Here is a 25,083-nt window from a genome sequence, read left to right as displayed (position 1 = left end):
GAACACTCTACCCACCATGAGAGTGAGAACACTCTACCCACCATGAGAGTGAGAACACTCTACCCACCATGAGAGTGAGAACACTCTACCCACCATGAGAGTGAGAACACTCTACCCACCACGAGAGTGAGAACACTCTACCCACCACGAGAGTGAGAACACTCTACCCACCACGAGAGAGAGAACACTCTACCCACCATGAGAGTGAGAACACTCTACCCACCATGAGAGTGAGAACACTCTACCCACCATGAGAGTGAGAACACTCTACCCACCATGAGAGTGAGAACACTCTACCCACCATGAGAGTGAGAACACTCTACCCACCATGAGAGTGAGAACACTCTACCCACCATGAGAGTGAGAACACTCTACCCACCAGAGAGTGAGAATACTCTACCCACCAGAGAGTGAGAACACTCTACCCACCATGAGAGTGAGAACACTCTACCCACCATGAGAGTGAGAACACTCTACCCACCAGAGAGTGAGAACACTCTACCCACCAGAGAGTGAGACCACTCTACCCACCATGAGAGTGAGAACACTCTACCCACCATGAGAGTGAGAAACTCTACCCACCATGAGAGTGAGAACACTCTACCCACCATGAGAGTGAGAACACTCTACCCACCATGAGAGTGAGAACACTCTACCCACCATGAGAGTGAGAACACTCTACCCACCATGAGAGTGAGAACACTACCCACCATGAGAGTGAGAACACTCTACCCACCATGAGAGTGAGAACACTCTACCCACCATGAGAGTGAGAGCACTCTACCTACCATGAGAGTGAGAACACTCTACCCACCATGAGAGTGAGAACACTCTACCCACCATGAGAGTGAGAGCACTCTACCCACCAAGAGAGTGAGAACACTCTACCCACCATGAGAGTGATAGCACTCTACCCACCATGAGAGTGAGAACACTCTACCCACCATGAGAGTGAGAACACTGTACCCACCATGAGAGTGAGAACACTCTACCCACCATGAGAGTGAGAGCACTCTACCCACCATGAGAGTGAGAACACTCTACCCACCATGAGAGTGAGAACACTCTACCCACCATGAGAGTGAGAACACTCTACCCACCATGAAAGTGAGAACACTCTACCCACCATGAGAGTGAGAACACTCTACCCACCATGAGAGTGAGAACACTCTACCCACCATGAGAGTGAGAACACTCTACCCACCATGAGAGAGAGAACACTCTACCCACCATGAGAGTGAGAACACTCTACCCACCATGAGAGTGAGAACACTCTACCCACCATGAGAGTGAGAACACTCTACCCACCATGAGAGTGAGAACACTCTACCCACCATGAGAGTGAGAACACTCTACCCACCATGAGAGTTAGAGCCATACCCACCATGAGAGTGAGAACACTCTACCCACCATGAGAGTGAGAACACTCTACCCACCATGAGAGTGAGAACACTCTACCCACCATGAGAGTGAGAACACTCTACCCACCATGAGAGTGAGAACACTCTACCCACCATGAGAGTGAGAACACTCTACCCACCATGAGAGTGAGAACACTCTACCCACCATGAGAGTGAGAACACTCTACCCACCATGAGAGTGAGAACACTCTACCCACCATGAGAGTGAGAACACTCTACCCACCATGAGAGTGAGAACACTCTACCCACCATGAGAGTGAGAGCACTCTACCCACCATGAGAGTGAGAACACTCTACCCACCATGAGAGTGAGAGCACTCTACCCACCATGAGAGTGAGAGCACTCTACCCACCATGAGAGTGAGAACACTCTACCCACCATGAGAGTGAGAGCACTCTACCCACCATGAGAGTGAGAACACTCTACCCACCATGAGAGTGAGAACACTCTACCCACCATGAGAGTGAGAACACTCTACCCACCATGAGAGTGAGAGCACTCTACCCACCATGAGAGTGAGAACACTCTACCCACCATGAGAGTGAGAACACTCTACCCACCATGAGAGTGAGAACACTCTACCCACCATGAGAGTGAGAACACTCTACCCACCATGAGAGTGAGAACACTCTACCCACCATGAGAGTGAGAACACTCTACCCACCATGAGAGTGAGAACACTCTACCCACCATGAGAGTGAGAACACTCTACCCACCATGAGAGTGAGAACACTCTACCCACCATGAGAGTGAGAACACTCTACCCACCATGAGAGTGAGAGCACACTATACCCACCATGAGAGTGAGAACACACTATACCCACCATGAGAGTGAGAACACTCTACCCACCATGAGAGTGAGAACACTCTACCCACCATGAGAGTGAGAGCCATACCCACCATGAGAGTGAGAACACTCTACCCACCATGAGAGTGAGAACACTCTACCCACCATGAGAGTGAGAACACTCTACCCACCATGAGAGTGAGAACACTCTACCCACCATGAAAGTGAGAACACTCTACCCACCATGAGAGTGAGAACACTCTACCCACCATGAGAGTGAGAACACTCTACCCACCATGAGAGTGAGAACACTCTACCCACCATGAAAGTGAGAACACTCTACCCACCATGAGAGTGAGAGCCATACCCACCATGAGAGTGAGAACACTCTACCCACCATGAGAGTGAGAACACTCTACCCACCATGAGAGTGAGAACACTCTACCCACCATGAGAGTGAGAACACTCTACCCACCATGAAAGTGAGAACACTCTACCCACCATGAGAGTGAGAACACTCTACCCACCATGAGAGTGAGAACACTCTACCCACCATGAGAGTGAGAACACTCTACCCACCATGAGAGTGAGAACACTCTACCCACCATGAAAGTGAGAACACTCTACCCACCATGAGAGTGAGAACACTCTACCCACCATGAGAGTGAGAACACTCTACCCACCATGAGAGTGAGAACACTCTACCCACCATGAGAGTGATAGCACTCTACCCACCATGAGAGTGAGAACACTCTACCCACCATGAGAGTGAGAACACTCTACCCACCATGAGAGTGAGAACACTCTACCCACCATGAGAGTGAGAGCACTCTACCCACCATGAGAGTGAGAACACTCTACCCACCATAAGAGTGAGAACACTCTACCCACCATGAGAGTGAGAACACTCTACCCACCATGAAAGTGAGAACACTCTACCCACCATGAGAGTGAGAACACTCTACCCACCATGAGAGTGAGAACACTCTACCCACCATGAGAGTGAGAACACTCTACCCACCATGAGAGAGAGAACACTCTACCCACCATGAGAGTGAGAACACTCTACCCACCATGAGAGTGAGAACACTCTACCCACCATGAGAGTGAGAACACTCTACCCACCATGAGAGTGAGAGCACTCTACCCACCATGAGAGTGAGAACACTCTACCCACCATGAGAGTGAGAGCCATACCCACCATGAGAGTGAGAACACTCTACCCACCATGAGAGTGAGAACACTCTACCCACCATGAGAGTGAGAACACTCTACCCACCATGAGAGTGAGAGCACTCTACCCACCATGAGAGTGAGAACACTCTACCCACCATGAGAGTGAGAACACTCTACCCACCATGAGAGTGAGAGCACTCTACCCACCATGAGAGTGAGAACACTCTACCCACCATGAGAGTGAGAGCACTCTACCCACCATGAGAGTGAGAACACTCTACCCACCATGAGAGTGAGAGCACTCTACCCACCATGAGAGTGAGAACACTCTACCCACCATGAGAGTGAGAACACTCTACCCACCATGAGAGTGAGAACACTCTACCCACCATGAGAGTGAGAACACTCTACCCACCATGAGAGTGAGAACACTCTACCCACCATGAGAGTGAGAGCACTCTACCCACCATGAGAGTGAGAACACTCTACCCACCATGAGAGTGAGAACACTCTACCCACCATGAGAGTGAGAACACTCTACCCACCATGAGAGTGAGAACACTCTACCCACCATGAGAGTGAGAACACTCTACCCACCATGAGAGTGAGAACACTCTACCCACCATGAGAGTGAGAACACTCTACCCACCATGAGAGTGAGAACACTCTACCCACCATGAGAGTGAGAAAACACTACCCACCATGAGAGTGAGAACACTCTACCCACCATAAGAGTGAGAACACTCTACCCACCATGAGAGTGAGAACACTCTACCCACCATGAGAGTGAGAACACTCTACCCACCATGAGAGTGAGAACACACTATACCCACCATGAGAGTGAGAACACTCTACCCACCATGAGAGTGAGAGCACTCTACCCACCATGAGAGTGAGAACACTCTACCCACCATGAGAGTGAGAGCCATACCCACCATGAGAGTGAGAACACTCTACCCACCATGAGAGTGAGAACACTCTACCCACCCAGAGAGTGAGAACACTCTACCCACCATGAGAGTGAGAACACTCTACCCACCATGAAAGTGAGAACACTCTACCCACCATGAGAGTGAGAACACTCTACCCACCATGAGAGTGAGAACACTCTACCCACCATGAGAGTGAGAACACTCTACCCACCATGAGAGTGAGAACACTCTACCCACCATGAGAGTGAGAACACTCTACCCACCATGAAAGTGAGAACACTCTACCCACCATGAGAGTGAGAGCCATACCCACCATGAGAGTGAGAACACTCTACCCACCATGAGAGTGAGAACACTCTACCCACCATGAGAGTGAGAACACTCTACCCACCATGAGAGTGAGAGCCATACCCACCATGAGAGTGAGAACACTCTACCCACCATGAGAGTGAGAACACTCTACCCACCATGAGAGTGAGAACACTCTACCCACCATGAGAGTGAGAACACTCTACCCACCATGAAAGTGAGAACACTCTACCCACCATGAGAGTGAGAACACTCTACCCACCATGAGAGTGAGAACACTCTACCCACCATGAGAGTGAGAACACTCTACCCACCATGAGAGTGAGAACACTCTACCCACCATGAAAGTGAGAACACTCTACCCACCATGAGAGTGAGAACACTCTACCCACCATGAGAGTGAGAACACTCTACCCACCATGAGAGTGAGAACACTCTACCCACCATGAAAGTGAGAACACTCTACCCACCATGAGAGTGAGAACACTCTACCCACCATGAGAGTGAGAACACTCTACCCACCATGAGAGTGAGAACACTCTACCCACCATGAGAGTGATAGCACTCTACCCACCATGAGAGTGAGAACACTCTACCCACCATGAGAGTGAGAACACTCTACCCACCATGAGAGTGAGAACACTCTACCCACCATGAGAGTGAGAGCACTCTACCCACCATGAGAGTGAGAACACTCTACCCACCATAAGAGTGAGAACACTCTACCCACCATGAGAGTGAGAACACTCTACCCACCATGAAAGTGAGAACACTCTACCCACCATGAGAGTGAGAACACTCTACCCACCATGAGAGTGAGAACACTCTACCCACCATGAGAGTGAGAACACTCTACCCACCATGAGAGAGAGAACACTCTACCCACCATGAGAGTGAGAACACTCTACCCACCATGAGAGTGAGAACACTCTACCCACCATGAGAGTGAGAACACTCTACCCACCATGAGAGTGAGAGCACTCTACCCACCATGAGAGTGAGAACACTCTACCCACCATGAGAGTGAGAGCCATACCCACCATGAGAGTGAGAACACTCTACCCACCATGAGAGTGAGAACACTCTACCCACCATGAGAGTGAGAACACTCTACCCACCATGAGAGTGAGAGCACTCTACCCACCATGAGAGTGAGAACACTCTACCCACCATGAGAGTGAGAACACTCTACCCACCATGAGAGTGAGAGCACTCTACCCACCATGAGAGTGAGAACACTCTACCCACCATGAGAGTGAGAGCACTCTACCCACCATGAGAGTGAGAACACTCTACCCACCATGAGAGTGAGAGCACTCTACCCACCATGAGAGTGAGAACACTCTACCCACCATGAGAGTGAGAACACTCTACCCACCATGAGAGTGAGAACACTCTACCCACCATGAGAGTGAGAACACTCTACCCACCATGAGAGTGAGAACACTCTACCCACCATGAGAGTGAGAGCACTCTACCCACCATGAGAGTGAGAACACTCTACCCACCATGAGAGTGAGAACACTCTACCCACCATGAGAGTGAGAACACTCTACCCACCATGAGAGTGAGAACACTCTACCCACCATGAGAGTGAGAACACTCTACCCACCATGAGAGTGAGAACACTCTACCCACCATGAGAGTGAGAACACTCTACCCACCATGAGAGTGAGAACACTCTACCCACCATGAGAGTAAGAACACTCTACCCACCATGAGAGTGAGAAAACACTACCCACCATGAGAGTGAGAACACTCTACCCACCATAAGAGTGAGAACACTCTACCCACCATGAGAGTGAGAACACTCTACCCACCATGAGAGTGAGAACACTCTACCCACCATGAGAGTGAGAACACACTATACCCACCATGAGAGTGAGAACACTCTACCCACCATGAGAGTGAGAGCACTCTACCCACCATGAGAGTGAGAACACTCTACCCACCATGAGAGTGAGAGCCATACCCACCATGAGAGTGAGAACACTCTACCCACCATGAGAGTGAGAACACTCTACCCACCCAGAGAGTGAGAACACTCTACCCACCATGAGAGTGAGAACACTCTACCCACCATGAAAGTGAGAACACTCTACCCACCATGAGAGTGAGAACACTCTACCCACCATGAGAGTGAGAACACTCTACCCACCATGAGAGTGAGAACACTCTACCCACCATGAGAGTGAGAACACTCTACCCACCATGAGAGTGAGAACACTCTACCCACCATGAAAGTGAGAACACTCTACCCACCATGAGAGTGAGAGCCATACCCACCATGAGAGTGAGAACACTCTACCCACCATGAGAGTGAGAACACTCTACCCACCATGAGAGTGAGAACACTCTACCCACCATGAGAGTGAGAGCCATACCCACCATGAGAGTGAGAACACTCTACCCACCATGAGAGTGAGAACACTCTACCCACCATGAGAGTGAGAACACTCTACCCACCATGAGAGTGAGAACACTCTACCCACCATGAAAGTGAGAACACTCTACCCACCATGAGAGTGAGAACACTCTACCCACCATGAGAGTGAGAACACTCTACCCACCATGAGAGTGAGAACACTCTACCCACCATGAGAGTGAGAACACTCTACCCACCATGAAAGTGAGAACACTCTACCCACCATGAGAGTGAGAACACTCTACCCACCATGAGAGTGAGAACACTCTACCCACCATGAGAGTGAGAACACACTACCCACCATGAGAGGAGAACACTCTACCCACCATGAGAGTGAGAAGACTCTACCCACCATGAGAGTGAGAACACTCTACCCACCATGAGAGTGAGAACACTCTACCCACCATGAGAGTGAGAACACTCTACCCACCATGAGAGTGAGAACACTCTACCCACCATGAGAGTGAGAACACTCTACCCACCATGAGAGTGAGAACACTCTACCCACCATGAGAGTGAGAACACTCTACCAACCATGAGAGTGAGAACACTCTACCAACCATGAGAGTGAGAACACTCTACCCACCATGAGAGTGAGAACACTCTACCCACCATGAGAGTGAGAACACTACCCACCATGAGAGTGAGAACACTCTACCCACCATGAGAGTGAGAACACTCTACCCACCATGAGAGTGAGAACACTCTACCCACCATGAGAGTGAGAACACTCTACCCACCATGAGAGTGAGAGCACTCTACCCACCATGAGAGTGAGAACACTCTACCCACCATGAGAGTGATAGCACTCTACCCACCATGAGAGTGAGAACACTCTACCCACCATGAGAGTGAGAACACTCTACCCACCATGAGAGTGAGAACACTCTACCCACCATGAGAGTGAGAGCACTCTACCCACCATGAGAGTGAGAACACTCTACCCACCATGAGAGTGAGAACACTCTACCCACCATGAGAGTGAGAACACTCTACCCACCATGAAAGTGAGAACACTCTACCCACCATGAGAGTGAGAACACTCTACCCACCATGAGAGTGAGAACACTCTACCCACCATGCGAGTGAGAACACTCTACCCACCATGAGAGAGAGAACACTCTACCCACCATGAGAGTGAGAACACTCTACCCACCATGAGAGTGAGAACACTCTACCCACCATGAGAGTGAGAACACTCTACCCACCATGAGAGTGAGAGCACTCTACCCACCATGAGAGTGAGAACACTCTACCCACCATGAGAGTGAGAGCCATACCCACCATGAGAGTGAGAACACTCTACCCACCATGAGAGTGAGAACACTCTACCCACCATGAGAGTGAGAACACTCTACCCACCATGAGAGTGAGAACACTCTACCCACCATGAGAGTGAGAACACTCTACCCACCATGAGAGTGAGAACACTCTACCCACCATGAGAGTGAGAACACTCTACCCACCATGAGAGTGAGAACACTCTACCCACCATGAGAGTGAGAACACTCTACCCACCATGAGAGTGAGAACACTCTACCCACCATGAGAGTGAGAACACTCTACCCACCATGAGAGTGAGAGCACTCTACCCACCATGAGAGTGAGAGCACTCTACCCACCATGAGAGTGAGAACACTCTACCCACCATGAGAGTGAGAACACTCTACCCACCATGAGAGTGAGAGCACTCTACCCACCATGAGAGTGAGAACACTCTACCCACCATGAGAGTGAGAGCACTCTACCCACCATGAGAGTGAGAACACTCTACCCACCATGAGAGTGAGAGCACTCTACCCACCATGAGAGTGAGAACACTCTACCCACCATGAGAGTGAGAGCACTCTACCCACCATGAGAGTGAGAACACTCTACCCACCATGAGAGTGAGAACACTCTACCCACCATGAGAGTGAGAACACTCTACCCACCATGAGAGTGAGAGCACTCTACCCACCATGAGAGTGAGAACACTCTACCCACCATGAGAGTGAGAACACTCTACCCACCATGAGAGTGAGAACACTCTACCCACCATGAGAGTGAGAACACTCTACCCACCATGAGAGTGAGAACACTCTACCCACTATGAGAGTGAGAACACTCTACCCACCATGAGAGTGAGAACACTCTACCCACCATGAGAGTGAGAACACTCTACCCACCATGAGAGTGAGAACACTCTACCCACCATGAGAGTGAGAACACTCTACCCACCATGAGAGTGAGAACACACTATACCCACCATGAGAGTGAGAACACACTATACCCACCATGAGAGTGAGAGCACTCTACCCACCATGAGAGTGAGAACACTCTACCCACCATGAGAGTGAGAGCCATACCCACCATGAGAGTGAGAACACTCTACCCACCATGAGAGTGAGAACACTCTACCCACCCAGAGAGTGAGAACACTCTACCCACCATGAGAGTGAGAACACTCTACCCACCATGAAAGTGAGAACACTCTACCCACCATGAGAGTGAGAACACTCTACCCACCATGAGAGTGAGAACACTCTACCCACCATGAGAGTGAGAACACTCTACCCACCATGAGAGTGAGAACACTCTACCCACCATGAGAGTGAGAACACTCTACCCACCATGAGAGTGAGAACACTCTACCCACCATGAGAGTGAGAACACTCTACCCACCATGAGAGTGAGAACACTCTACCCACCATGAGAGTGAGAACACTCTACCCACCATGAGAGTGAGAACACTCTACCCACCATGAGAGTGAGAACACTCTACCCACCATGAGAGTGAGAACACTCTACCCACCATGAAAGTGAGAACACTCTACCCACCATGAAAGTGAGAACACTCTACCCACCATGAGAGTGAGAACACTCTACCCACCATGAGAGTGAGAACACTCTACCCACCATGAGAGTGAGAACACTCTACCCACCATGAGAGTGAGAACACTCTACCCACCATGAGAGTGAGAACACACTACCCACCATGAGAGTGAGAGCACTCTACCCACCATGAGAGTGAGAACACTCTACCCACCATGAGAGTGAGAGCCATACCCGCCATGAGAGTGAGAACACTCTACCCACCATGAGAGTGAGAACACTCTACCCACCATGAGAGTGAGAACACTCTACCCACCATGAGAGTGAGAACACTCTACCCACCATGAGAGTGAGAACACTCTACCCACCATGAGAGTGAGAACACTCTACCCACCATGAGAGTGAGAACACTCTACCCACCATGAGAGTGAGAACACTCTACCCACCATGAGAGTGAGAACACTCTACCCACCCTGAGAGTGAGAACACTCTACCCACCATGAGAGTGAGAACACTCTACCCACCCTGAGAGTGAGAACACTCTACCCACCATGAGAGTGAGAACACTCTACCCACCATGAGAGTGAGAACACTCTACCCACCATGAGAGTGAGAACACTCTACCCACCAGAGAGTGAGAACACTCTACCTACCATGAGAGTGAGAACACTCTACCCACCATGAGAGTGAGAACACTCTACCCACCATGAGAGTGAGAACACTCTACCCACCATGAGAGTGAGAACACTCTACCCACCATGAGAGTGAGAGCACTCTACCCACCATGAGAGTGAGAACACTCTACCCACCCTGAGAGTGAGAACACTCTACCCACCATGAGAGTGAGAACACTCTTCCCACCATGAGAGTGAGAACACTCTACCCACCATGAGAGTGAGAACACTCTACCCACCCTGAGAGTGAGAACACTCTACCCACCATGAGAGTGAGAACACTCTACCCACCATGAGAGTGAGAACACTCTACCCACCCTGAGAGTGAGAACACTCTACCCACCATGAGAGTGAGAACACTCTTCCCACCATGAGAGTGAGAACACTCTTCCTTCCTTCCTTCCTTCCTTTCTCCCTTCCTTCCATCCTTTCTTCCTTCCTTCCTTCCTTCCTCCTGCCTTCTTTCCTTCCTTCCTTCCTTCCTTCCTTCCTTCCTTCCTTCCTTCCTTCCTTCCATCCATCCTTCCTGCCTTCCTTCCTTCCTTCCTTCCTGCCTGCCTTCTATCCTTCCTTCCTTCCTTCCTTCCTTCGCTTCTCATAAGTAAAGTAAAGCCACCCAGGTCATATTATTTTATGTCATATTATACTGAGACGATAAACCTCCCCCCCCCCCCTCCCTCTCGCCTCTATAATGTTGCCTCCGTGTGTCATTATACATGGTCTGGTGTCATTATTCATGGTCTTATGTCATTATACATAGTCCTGTATCATTATAAATTGTCTTGTGTCAATATACATGGTCTTGTGTCATTATACATATTCTTGTGTTATTATACATGGTCTTGTGTCATTATTCATGGTCTTATGTCATTATACATGGTCCTGTGTCATTGTAACACCGTTAAGGTGTTTTGTTTAGTTTTATTTAAAATATATATAGTACTTGAGTCAAGCCAGACAAGATTTGAGAGGCGCCAGCCTGTCGACCTGAAAGTCACACGTCTACAGTGTTAATGACCACCAAGTGACCTGAGGTCAGCCCGTGAGAATTTCACCTTGCTTCTGCTAATCTGATAATTGTAGCCTGATAGCCGTCAAACATGCCGACGTTTAAGGAGTGGTTTGGTAGAGAGCCTGGGGCTATGTACTTGTGGGCGGAGTTAGCTACTAGGTTTCCCAATATATACTGAGGGAGCTGTAGATTCGAGAGGATAAGACAGAAGAACAGGCAGCGGAACAGAACAGAGGACAGCCTAGCCAGGGAGGCGGTCAGCCGGACGGGGCGGGACAGTCTCTGTCAAGTACAGACCATCCTCCCCCTCCCTCTCTATCCAGCTATAGGCAGACACTTGGTGAGTTGAGCATGAAAGGAGACTTAGTCATGTTTACAAGTGTTGTGTGGTGATCAGGGGCAGACAGTTGTAGGGTTCTCGAAGTCTTGGATGATGACTCACTTTGTACATTAATAATGAACCTTCAGTTCGATTGCTTGAATTCCGATATTTATCATGCCAAATAAATACATGAGTCACTTTATTTGTAATCGGATTTTAATTGTTCATAGATCTGGGATTTTTGGATACAATATGCAAACTAAAGTATAGAGTACTCTTTTGGTATTATTAAGCTAAAGAATCTTACAGGATACAATATACTAATAATGACCTATTGATAACATCTTTGAGAATTTTGTTATACTGACAAGTTCCATTCCTTGTCTGGTATGTAATGATCTTGAATGAATGGTGGCAACCTTTCCACTTCTACTATCTACTTTTCTACTTCTACCTATCTACACTTCTACCTCCACTCATCTCGTAGTCTCTCTCCTCTCCAAACTCTCTCTATCAACTGACGACCCTCCTCGTTCCTCCCACCTCCTGAGGGTTTAAGGGACCTAGAGGTCCCTTAAACCCTCAACACAGCTCCCAGGGCAATAATATCGTATTAACTGATAACAACACTGCACAAACCTGCAACATAATGATGCCGTCAGCATACCCCACATGCTAATGACATCATTAGGCAATCAGTCAGCAATCTCATCTACTGACTCACCACACAACACAGTACATAAAACATGCAAATGAACACATAGAAATGGCATTCACATAATCAATGAAAATTATATCATCAGGTAAATGTAATTCCAACTACACAGACCTCAGGGTATCCACTGACGTCCCTGCAACATAATGATTATAATCATTCATGCTGGTACTCCCTCGCACTAATCCAGTTTGACCGATTATATAGAATTGACAACTGGATCATTTATATGGTAAATCTCTACACTGACCGGTTATATACTTGAGTCAGTCTACACACTTATACATTATAATACTACAGTGTGGTCCCGTGTACAACATCCATCTCCAGGTACCGCCCTACCAGTCACCTGGAAGTGCTACAGACAGCTGTCTCTCAGCTGCTTCCCTAGCCTGGCAGGGCTATGGGACAACTCTTACCGGGAATTTCCACCGGTACTCATCACACTGTACACAATGATAATTGTACTCACGTCTACACCTCCTCATTTCACTCATTTCCCAGGTCACTACCTCTCTGGCTGTCAACACTTAGCTTGCTCCTCGTGCGTCGACAAGATGTGGCCCTAGGCTGTCCCGGGAAAGTGGCCAAGTGGTCCAAGGGGGTGGCCAAGGCATGTGGCCACTGCGTGGCTCACAGCGCCCCTCCCGAGCTGAGAGGGGGGGGGGGGCGGGGTAGCCGGCGTGCGGCCTGGCGGGGTGGCCGGGCCGGGCCAGGCTGGGCGGGGTGCCCAGGCCGGGCGGCCGGGTGGCCGGGTGGCTGAAACTCTCTGCCAGTATGTATCTGGAGAGCGGAATTGGGGTACTGGCACATCGTGACTATACGGGTGTGTGGACTAGCCCATGTAGAAGATGAACTCGCCGGTGTTGGCCATTAGGCGTGGACAATGTGTACCTGAAAGGTGTATTCACCGGGATTGATGAACACTGCCGATGTATTGTGTCCTGAATGAAAGAGACACTATTGTAAATAGGTGTAGTAATACTTTAATATATATATAAAAAACCATCACGACCGGACAAAAGATGATGGCAACCGAGGCTACTTCCCCATCATCCCGCCGGCACTCTGATGGTAATCTTCGGCATAATATTTTATCAAATCACCTCATTCGAGGTGAGGTGATGGTCAAGTGGTTAAGGTATCCTGTACACCAGTTGCTAGTGCTTCTGGCAGTATAGGTTGGAGTCACTTCTGGGGTGTGAGTTTTCGGTTGCATATATGCCTGTGGACCATTCAGGCTTGTTCGCACACACAGACACACACACAGACACACACACAAGGAAGAGTCGACTGCAGTATGTGGAGGGATACAAGAAAGTATTTCTGCAGAGGGACAGGACGAAGGAGGAGAGAGCCAGGGCAGCAGAGGCAAAGAGGAAGCGCAGGGAGAGAGGAGCAAACCAAGAAATCACAAACCCCAACACAACAGTCCCAGAGACAGGAGGCGAACCCAAGACCAGCATCCCAGCAACACCAGAGGGGAGGGCAACACCACCACCCCCCTCTGCATAGAAACCCTCCCTTCCCCTCACCCTACCTGCCCCCACCCAACCCTCCCTCCCCTCCACCCCATTGTTACCCTGTCACCCCTTCCCCATTCCCATCATGTCCCCCCTCCCACCTTTACCCCCTGTCCCCCCCTCCCCCTTCATCCCATACGCTCCCTATCCCTCCTCCCCCCTCACCCCGTATCCTCTATGTCCCCCCTATCTCCTTAACCCACACCCTACCTGTCCCAGCCTTCCCTGAAACCCCCACCCCTCACCCCAAACTCCTATGAGACCCTGCAAACCACCTCACAGATCTTCTCACCCACGGAACAGCTTCCCTCACCAGCAGAATGCTCGCCAAGAAAGGGACAAGAAAATGAACTGAAGAAAGTGAGCTTCAAGGCAATGTACACTAACATAGATGGGATTACAAATAAAACAAGTGAACTCGGAGAATGGGCACTAGAAGAAAACCCAGACATAATAGCACTCACAGAAACAAAGCTAACAAACACCATAACAAATGCAGTCTTTCCACAGGGCTACTATGTAGTGAGGAAAAAGAGAGAAGGGAGAGGAGGAGGTGGTGTAGCTTTGCTACTAAGAGAAGGTTGGAGTTTCAAAGAGATGGTAATTCAGAACTGTGAAGGTTTCAGTGACTACATATCAGGCACTATAGCAACTGGAGGACAGAAAATTATAGTAGAAGTCATATATAACCCCCCACCGAATGACAGAAGACCCAGACAGGAATATGATAGAAACAACTTGGCCACCATGAATATAATAGAGAGAGCAGCTTCTATGGCTAGCAGGAACGGATCCAGGCTACTAATCATGGGAGACTTCAACCATGGAAAGATAGATTGGGGAAACAGAGACCCACATGGAGAGCTAAGCTGCTGGATGTGGCAACAAGAAACTTTCTAAGTCAACACGTCAAGGGACCGACAAGAACGAGAGGAGGGGATGAACCAGCCTTGCTTGATCTGATATTTACCCTAAATGAGTCGGATATAAGGGAAGTTAAGTTGGAAGCCCCATTGGGAATGAGTGATCATAGTGTATTGAGCTTTGAGTACCTGGTTAAGCTAGGAATTATCACCCCCAAAAAAGAACTGGGAAACAAAGGGCTGGCGTACCGAAAAGGAAACTATGAGGAGATGAATAAATTCCTATGGGATATACATTGGGACACAGAACTCGGAACCAAGTCCGTACAAGACATGATGGACTATGTCACCCAAAAATGTCAGGAGGCTGTAAGCAGGTTTGTCCCAGCCCGACAGGAAAAAAACAGAGAAGCAAAGGAAGAATCCCTGGTTTAATAGGGAATGTATGAAAGCAAAGGAGCTGAACAAAAGGGCATGGAGGAACTTCCGTAATAACAGAACACCAGAAAGTAGAGAGAGATACCAGAGAACCAGGAACGAGTATGTCAGTGTGAGAAGAGCAGCTGAGAAAAGTTATGAAAATGATATAGCTAATAAAGCCAAGACCGAACCAAAGCTACTACACAGTCACATCAGGACGAAGACAACAGTGAAGGAACAGGTGATGAAACTTAGGGTGGGCGAGGACAGGTACACAGAGAATGACAAAGAGGTGTGTGAAGAACTCAACAAAAGGTTCCAGGAGGTCTTTACAATAGAACAGGGAAACGTCATGGCGCTAGGAGAGGTGGCAACAAACCAGGTGACCTTGGAAAGGTTCGAAATTACAAGAGATTAGGTCAAGAAGCACCTATTGGAGCTGGATGTGAGAAAAGCTGTTGGGCCGGATGGAATCTCACCATGGGTATTGAAAGAGTGTGCAAGAGCGCTTTGCTTGCCACTCTCCATAGTGTATAGTAGGTCACTGGAAACGGGAGACCTACCAGAAATATGGAAGACTGCTAATGTAGTACCAATATACAAAAAGGGTGACAGACAAGAGGCACTGAACTACAGGCCAGTGTCCTTAACTTGTATACCATGCAAGGTGATGGAGAAGATTGTGAGAAAAAACCTAGTAACACATCTGGAGAGAAGAGACTTCATGACAACCCATCAACATGGGTTCAGGGAGGGTAAATCTTGCCTTACAGGCTTGATAGAATTCTACGATCAGGTGACAAAGATTAAGCAAGAAAGAGAAGGATGGGCGGACTGCATTTTTTTGGACTGTCGGAAAGCCTTTGACACAGTACCCCATAAAAGGTTGTTGCATAAGCTGGAGAAACAGGCAGGAGTAACTGGTAGGGCGCTCCAGTGGATAAGGGAGTACCTAAGCAATAGGAAGCAGAGAGTTATAGTGAGGGGTGTGACCTCAGAATGCCGTGAAGTCACCAGTGGAGTCCCACAGGGCTCTGTGCTTGGACCTATCCTGTTTCTGATATACGTAAATGATCTCCCAGAGGGTATAGACTCATTCCTCTCAATGTTTGCTGACGACGCCAAAATTATGAGAAGGATTAAGACAGAGGAGGACAGTTTGAGGCTTCAAAAAGACCTGGACAAGCTGCAGGAATGGTCGAACAAATGGCTGTTAGAGTTTAACCCAAGCAAATGTAATGTAATGTAGATATGGGTAGGAAGCAGGAGACCAGATTCAAGGTATCACTTGGGAGATGAAATACTTCAAGAGTCAGAGAGAGAGAAAGACCTGGGGGTTGATATCATGCCAGACCTGTCCCCTGAAGCTCATATCAAGAGGATAACATCAGCAGCATATGCCAGGTTGGCTAACATAAGAACGGCCTTTAGAAACTTGTGTAAGGAATCTTTCAGAACATTATATACCACATATGTCAGACCAATCCTGGAGTATGCGGCTCCAGCATGGAGTCCATATCTAGTCAAGCATAAGACTAAACTGGAAAAGGTTCAAAAGTTTGCCACCAGGCTAGTACCCGAGCAGAGAGGTATGAGCTACGAGGAGAGGCTACGTGAATTGAACCTCACTTCGTTGGAAGACAGAAGAGTTAGGGGGGACATGATCACCACATTCAAGATTCTCAAGGGAATCGACAGGGTTGATAAAGACAGGCTATTTAACACAAGGGGCACACGCACAAGGGGACACAGGTGGAAACTGAGTGCCCAAATGAGCCACAGAGATATTAGAAAGAACTTTTTTAGTGTCAGAGTGGTTGACAAATGGAATGCATTAGGAAGTGATGTGGTGGAGGCTGACTCCATACACAGTTTCAAGTGTAGATATGATAGAGTCCAATAGGCTCAGGAACCTGTACACCTGTTGATTGACGGTTGAGAGGCGGGACAAAAGAGCCAGAGCTCAACCCCCGCAAGCACAACTAGGTGAGTACAACTAGGTGAGTACACACCTGAAGCCCAGATAAAGAGAATAACGTCTGCGGCATATACGAGGCTGGCTAACATCTGAACAGCGTTCAGGAACCTGTGTAAGGAATCATTCAGAATCTTGTACACCACATATGTAAGACCAATCCTGGAGTATGCGGCCCCAGCATGTAGCTCGTACCTTGTCAAGCACAAGACGAAGCTGGAAAAAGTCCAAAGGTATGCCACTAGACTAGTCCCAGAACTAAGAGACATGAGTTACGAGGAAAGGCTGCGGGAAATGCACCTTACGACACTGGAAGACAGAAGAGTAAGGGGAGACATGATCACAACCTACAAAATCCTCAGAGGAATCGACCGGGTAAACAAGGATAAACTATTCAACACTGGTGGGACGCGAACAAGGGGACAGAGGTGGAAACTGAGTACCCACATGAGCCACAGAGACGTTAGAAGGGACTTTTTCAGTGTCAGAGTAGTTAACGGATGGAATGCATTAGGAAGTGTTGTGGTGGAGGCTGACTCCATACACAGTTTCAAATGTAGATATGATAGAGCCCAGTAGGCTCAGGAATCTGTACACCAGTTGATTGACAGTTGAGAGGCGGGACCAAAGAGCCAAAGCTCAACCCCCGCAAGCACAAATAGGTGAGTGCACACACACACACATTAATATATATATATATATATATATATATATATATATATATATATATATATATATATATATATATATATATATATATATATATATATATAATGTGTGTGTATTGTTTATCCCCCCCCCCTTTTATTCTTTGCACTACTACTTGCCACAGCCAGTTCTTGAAAGCTTACCACCCACTTGGGGTTGGATATAGAAGATGAGGTTACAACAGCAAGATCCCGGTTACTGGCCCAAAGTGGCCGTAACACATCATTAAACATGTCATTATACTTGGTCTTGTATCATTATACTTGGTCTTGTGTCATTATATTTGGTCTTGAGTCATTAAACATTGTATTGTCATTACACTTAGTCTTGTGTCATTATACTTGGTCTTTTGTCATTATACATGGTCTTGTGTCATTATACATGATCTTGTGTCATTATTCATGGCCTTGTGTCATTTTACTTAGTATTTTGTCATCATACACGGTCTTGTGTCATTATACATGGTCTTGGATCATTATACCTGGTGTAATTGTCATTATACATGGTCTTGTGTCATCATACATGGTCTTGCATCATTATACATGGTCTTGGGTCATTATACAAGGTATTGTGTTATTATACACTGTCTTGTGTCATCATACATGGTCTTGCGTCATTATACACTGTCTTGTGTCATCATGCATGGTCTTGTGACATTATTCAACGACTTTACAGAGATGCTAGCCATTCAAAAGGCTTTGGAACATGCTCTTGCTGAACACCGACAACATGTTATCATACATACAGATTCGAGAACCGCCATTGAAACCTTGCAACAAGAACACAAATGTGATAACATACATCTGATCACAAATGTCATATCATTATTGCAAACACTCAAACGACAAGGCCGACGGGTACTTATCAACTGGGTGCCAAGTCATGTGGGAATAATAGGAAATGACATTGCAGACGAAGCTGCAAAACTTGCAACTAAGAGAAGAAATGTAGACATTTACATACCACAGAGTCTATCACAGATTAAGAAAGTAATTAGAAACAGAGCAATGCAAAAGATGTACAGTGACCACAACACAGCAGTTGCAACATCAGGATCTGCGGGTTGGTACAAGAATTCAACCAACTACGAACCACTTAGTTTGATGAAAGGGAACAGTAGAGCAACAGAAGTGCACTTACATCGCATCAGGCTTGGATACCCATGTGCATGGGAAATAGGCTTACAGGTTCCGGAAGATGAGAGGAAATGTCAACACTGTGGAGAAATGCCCGACAGACCACTGGAACATTATCTAACACAGTGCACAGTTACACACCCATTAAGATTTCAACTTAGATTCAACAGAGCAGAAGTTGTTAAACACGTGGGACAAAATCTTACTGAAGCGACCATACGAGTCATAAATACTCATACTCCGCCCAAGTAAAACAGAAACAAGCAACACTTAGTGGGCCAGCCAGAGGCTTAGGGCCCGCGCAGGATTATCCCTGCAAAAAAAAAAAAAAAAGGTCTTGTGTCATCATACGTGCTCTAGTGGTATTATACTTGGTTTTGTGTCAGTATACATGTTACTGAGTCATTATACTTGGTGTTTTTCATCATACATGGTATTGTGTCATCATACATGGTCTTCTATCATTATACATGGTCTTGTGTCATTATATATGATCTTGCATCATCATACATGGTCTTGTACTGTTGGGATCGAACTGTCGACAACCCAACACATTTAAAATAGGTTTGTTCCGAGTGTTTATCCTATGTTTCGTTGTACTATAACGGGGTACATTAATGTGATCAGGTGTCAGCCTCAGCCGGACCTGTTGTCAGGTGCGACACACTTTGTGCCGAGGCCTGACCTAAGGACAAGAAATAAGTTTGTATAAAAACTTCATCATGGATATATTCGGATATATCTCTAACCACCTTATATACAATATATTACATGTATATATATATTAAGGCATTGTACATAAGTACAATTATATATAGAGAGAAAGACACTGCGACCATGAAATGGTCGTCACTTGTCCGATGGTTCGTCCCACTTATAGATCATCCACTTGTCCGTAATTAGTACCACTATCCGGACACTGTGTGTTACCTCAACGCCTCTAACTATCAAAGGCGGTGCCTTCCACCACCTCAGAGACGTCTACCATGCCGCTAGGTCCTCACGTCCGTTTCCTTTGGTGGGGGTGGAGCATACTGGAACAGTTCGGTCAGTTGGTCAAACATCCGAAAGCGACGACAGCATGTTGACTGAATGGAGGGGAGTACATGTCTGTCTCTCCACATGCTCCGGCCAGCACTCGTTACCTCGCCCGGTGGTTCTGATTGGCTAACAGAATTCCCGCCACCGGACGAGCCATACCGTGCTGACCGTTAACGACCTCCATGGTCGTTAACCTTGTTCTTCCTGTAATAATGAACGTATTACTATTAAATAACCGTGCCTTTATGCGACGAAATAACACGATACGATATTTCGTAACAGTACTCACCTAGTTGAGCTTGCATGGTTTGAGTTCTGGCTCTTTTGTCCCGCCTCTCAACTGTCAGTCAACTGGTGTACAGATTTCTGAGCCTACTGGGCTCTATCATATCTACATTTGAAACTGTGTATGGAGTCAGCCTCCACCACATCACTACTTAATGCATTCTATCTGTTAACTACTCTGACCCTGAAAAAGTTCTTTCTAACGTCCCTGTGGTTCATTTGGGTACTCAGTTTCCACCTGTGTCCCCTTGTTCGCGTACCACCCGTGTTAAATAATTTATCCGGATCTCCCTAGCCAATTCCAGTTAATCCAATGCAGACTTGGAGTATCTCCAAGTCTGCACTAAAGAGGCATCCTTCTCGAGTCCCGATGGGCACATGTACAAGAAAGTAGATGGGGTCACCATGGGATCTCCCCTAGGTGTCCTGTTTGCGAACTTCTACATGGGCACCATCGAGCAGAGGGTCTTAGTTGACATGGACTTGAAACCCGCCATATACTGCAGGTATGTTGACGACATTTTTATGCAGGTACCTGATGTCAGACGTCTGTGTTACGAATCTTACTAGGATTCTGCATTACTCTTGATTCTCATATTACTTTATTGTCTTGTTCTTTAATATAGCATCTAGTTGTATGATATAAGATTTGTATGTTATATATATATATTATAGCATGCAGTAGTGTGCATGAGTTACATTATATTGTGTGAGGCTTTTGGTGTTAATTTCTCATGTAGTTTCTCCGTGTGGGCGGTTGACCATATTTGGGATATGGCCAGTGTGGGAACATTGTTGTCAATTGAGTGTTTATAGTTCACCTTAAATTATGCCCATATTTGGTTTCTGTATTATTGTATGGAATGTTGTACCAGTGTTTACTATTCTTTAGTTTAACAATGTTTTGAATATTAGTGCTGCGTATTATTATTAGATTTTCCACAATGTTTTGTGTGGACGGTTAGTTGATTTTTTGGTAGACGCTTGGCCTGCGGTCCAAGGCGTGGGCAGAAGCGTGGCAGCTGAAGTCGAGTGAAGATGTGTTTTAAGTTAAGTCATTGGTCACTGTTATTTTAGCCCATATAAATGTTAATTATCTGGTTAGATCATATTGTATATATCTCTCTAATTAACCCATGTCTTAGTGATAGTGCTCATGTCTCAATAAGGAGGTTATTCTATGATTTGCATGCTGAAGAATATTTCTGATTAGTATTGATACATTTAAGTGTTTTTCTTATTGTCCCCCTTAGCATAAATATATTGTTCTCCATTTTTATGCAGTGATTTATATTTACCCCTAGACAGTTGTTGGCGAGGCCGAGTTATTATTTTCTTTATTGCACTGCGGGGAGAAGAACATTATTTAGTCTCAAGGGTGGTAACAAATGAGGGCCTGTGTCCGGGAGCATAAGCCTTAATTCCCTGTAATGTTGTACAATTAACAGTGATAATTATTAATAGCAATTGCCTTCCTAGGTACTCTGATTATCTAGTGACACCTAATCAAGCCTGTGAAATTATCTGTTCAATCTGAGCTGCTGTGAAAACTCAACGCTTCACGATTTGAGGTAAGTGTTTAGCTTGTGCCAGGGGCCAAGCATAATTTTCAGTGTTGTTTCAAGTGTAAGTTGTGATTATTGAGCCAACCATGGAGGATCAGGTTGCTGCGCTGGTAGATCTGCCAAATTTTGGTAAAATTAAAGACTTAAAGAAGTCTGGTTTGTTATTGCTGGCTGATAGATTGAACCTAGCTATTCCCAGTAAAATGTTGAAAGCTCCAGTGTTAAGAGTGATTGTCACACACTTGGTGGAGGAGGAGAGACTTGAAGAAGAGTGTTTGGGAGAGTTAGAAGAAGAGTCAAGTGACAAGGTGGCAATCTTAAAGTTGGAGTTGGAGACTAAATTAGAAATGGCTAGGCTGGCAGCAGACAAGCAGAAGTTGGAGTTGCAGAACCAGCAAAAACAACTTGAGTTGGAGACAAAGCAACAGGTGTTGGAGGCTGTTACAACTAGCAGAGCAACAAACTAAGCAAACCGAGCAGCAGACTAGACAATTAGAAATTCAGCAGAGTATTGCTGAAAATAATAACAGGTTAGAACAGCAGAGAATTGCAGCAGGGCTAGGTAACACTAGTAATAATCCAGAGAGTACAAATAGTTCTAAGTACAGTAAACATGTAGAATTACCTAAGTTTAATGAAGAAGATCCAGAAATATTTTTCTTGCATTTTAAGAAACTAGCAGTCAGCATGAACTGGCCTGTCGATCAATGGGTTAGCATATTACAAGGACAATTTAAGGGTAAAGCTCAAGAGGTATTTGCATCTTTGCCGGCTGAGAATTCTTTCGATTTTAAATTTGTTCAACAAAGTATTTTGAATGCCTACCAGCAGATCCCAGAGGCACATAAAATATAATTCAGAAGTTTAAAAAGAGCACATGACCAGACTATTTCTGACTTTGTAAGAGTAAAATTAAATCACTTTGACAGATGGATTAAAGCACTTAATATTACTGAGTTTGAGACTTTAAGAGACCTCATAGTAACTGAGGAAGTATTGGGATGTCTACCAGAGAAATTAGCTTTATTTATGGCTGAAAATAAACAAACCACTGATCTTATCAAATTAGCCAAGCTAGCTGATGAACATGAACTACTTACAAAAGTACCTTTCAGAGCACCATTTAACCATTTTAATGCTAAAACTAATCATTATGCTCATAAAAACCATGTTTTCCAGACTCGACCAGCTACTTCACCTTCTCCCCTTAACCCTTCTCCTGTAAAGCCTAAATCTGAGAAACCGACAGGGTTGTCACCCTCAAGTAATGTAGTGATTAAGCCTGCAGTGGGTTCGGCTGTTCCGACCACTAGCAGGTATTGCACGCATTGCAGGAGAAGAGGTCATGTGGTAAATTTATGTTATGCTTTGCACCCTGAGTTGAGACCAACTGGTCTAATTTTGAGTAGGGGTTTGCAAACCATTAATGCCAATGTTGCTCCAGTCATGCCCAAGTGGATGACTAATTTTGATCCATACCTACATTCGGGAACCCTACTATGTACTAGTGGAACCTGGAAACCAGTTCAGTTGTTAAGGGACACTGGTGCTTCCCAGTCTTTAATTTCTCGCCGTGTTCTTACTGATGTTAGCACAGAAGACACTGGAGAGGTAGTGTTATTGCAGGGACTTGGAGGGCATATCCAGCGTGTACCATTAATTAAGGTTAACCTGAATTCTTCTATTACACCAGGTTGGTGCACTGTAGCAGTCAGTGAGCAGTTGCCCATTCCTGGGATTGATATCATTGTAGGTAATGATTTTGACAAGTGTCAATTTAGTGGGACCGATTGTCCTGTTATGTATACTAAACCTAATGCAGTACTGGCTCAATCAGACGCGGATGATGGTGTCATTTATCCAGCCTGTGTTGTGACCAGATCCATGGGTAAGCAGAATGTGGTAAGTCCTGTTACTACCAAGGTGGATGTTCTCGAGGCCAGGACCCCTTCAGACAGGGAGGTGGAGGTGGACCTTGAAGATACATTTTTAGCTCACATGGATGTCGAGAGTGAGGCCGGTGCCAAAGCCCTAATTTATTCTGACCCAGATGGTCTGGAAGATGTGGCCCAGGTACCAATTCCTTGCCCGCTCGCTCCAGTTGTAGAGTTCCAGACCTTGCGTAAGTTACAGAGTACTGATCCCAGTCTTGCTGAGTGTTATGCAGAAGCAGCCGACTCCATTGATACTTTGGAGGAGAGTACGGGTTGTTATTTCAAGGATCAATGTCTGATGAGAAGATGGAGACCATCAGGAACTCCCTCATCAGATGATTGTGAGTCTAAAACCCAGCTCGTTGTGCCAACAGAGTATAGGGAGCAGGTATTGCAAGCTGCTCATGATGACCTGATGGGAGGCCATCAAGGCATTACCAGTATGTATCATAAGATCTGTAAACTTTTTTATTGGCCAAAACTTAAAAAAGATGTTGTCAGATATTGCCACAATTGTGTTGTGTGTCAAACTGTAGGTAAGCCTAATCAGACTGTGCCACGAGCACCATTATACCCTATTGTAGTGCCAGAGGAGCCTTTTACTCATGTGGTACTGGATTGTGTCGGACCTTTACCCCGTACCAAATCCGGAAATATGTATATGTTTACCATACTCTGTATGACCACCAGGTTCCCTGAAGCGTATGCTTTACGTAACATTAAAGCATCTACCATTATAAGGCAGTTGGAACGATTTTTCTCACTATTTGGTATGCCCCGTATAATTCAAACTGACAATGGGAGTAATTTTTGTTCCACCACTTTTCAACAATTTTGTAAAACTTATAATATAGCGCACAATTTTTCCAGTCCTTACCATCCTCAGAGTCAGGGGGGAATCGAGCGGTTCCACCAAACTCTCAAGAAAATGTTGAAGGCAACTGGGGAAGATTCACCCAGGCATTGGGATGATAATCTGCCATTTGTTTTATTTGCGGCTAGAGATGGATTGCACAGTGCACTAGAATGTTCACCATTTGAGCTG

Source organism: Procambarus clarkii, chromosome 5 (genome assembly GCF_040958095.1).
Source record: "Procambarus clarkii isolate CNS0578487 chromosome 5, FALCON_Pclarkii_2.0, whole genome shotgun sequence".
NCBI classification, from domain to species: Eukaryota; Metazoa; Arthropoda; class Malacostraca; order Decapoda; family Cambaridae; genus Procambarus; species Procambarus clarkii.
The sequence above is the reverse complement of the archived record's forward strand: the minus strand, read 5'-3'. Positions refer to the sequence as shown.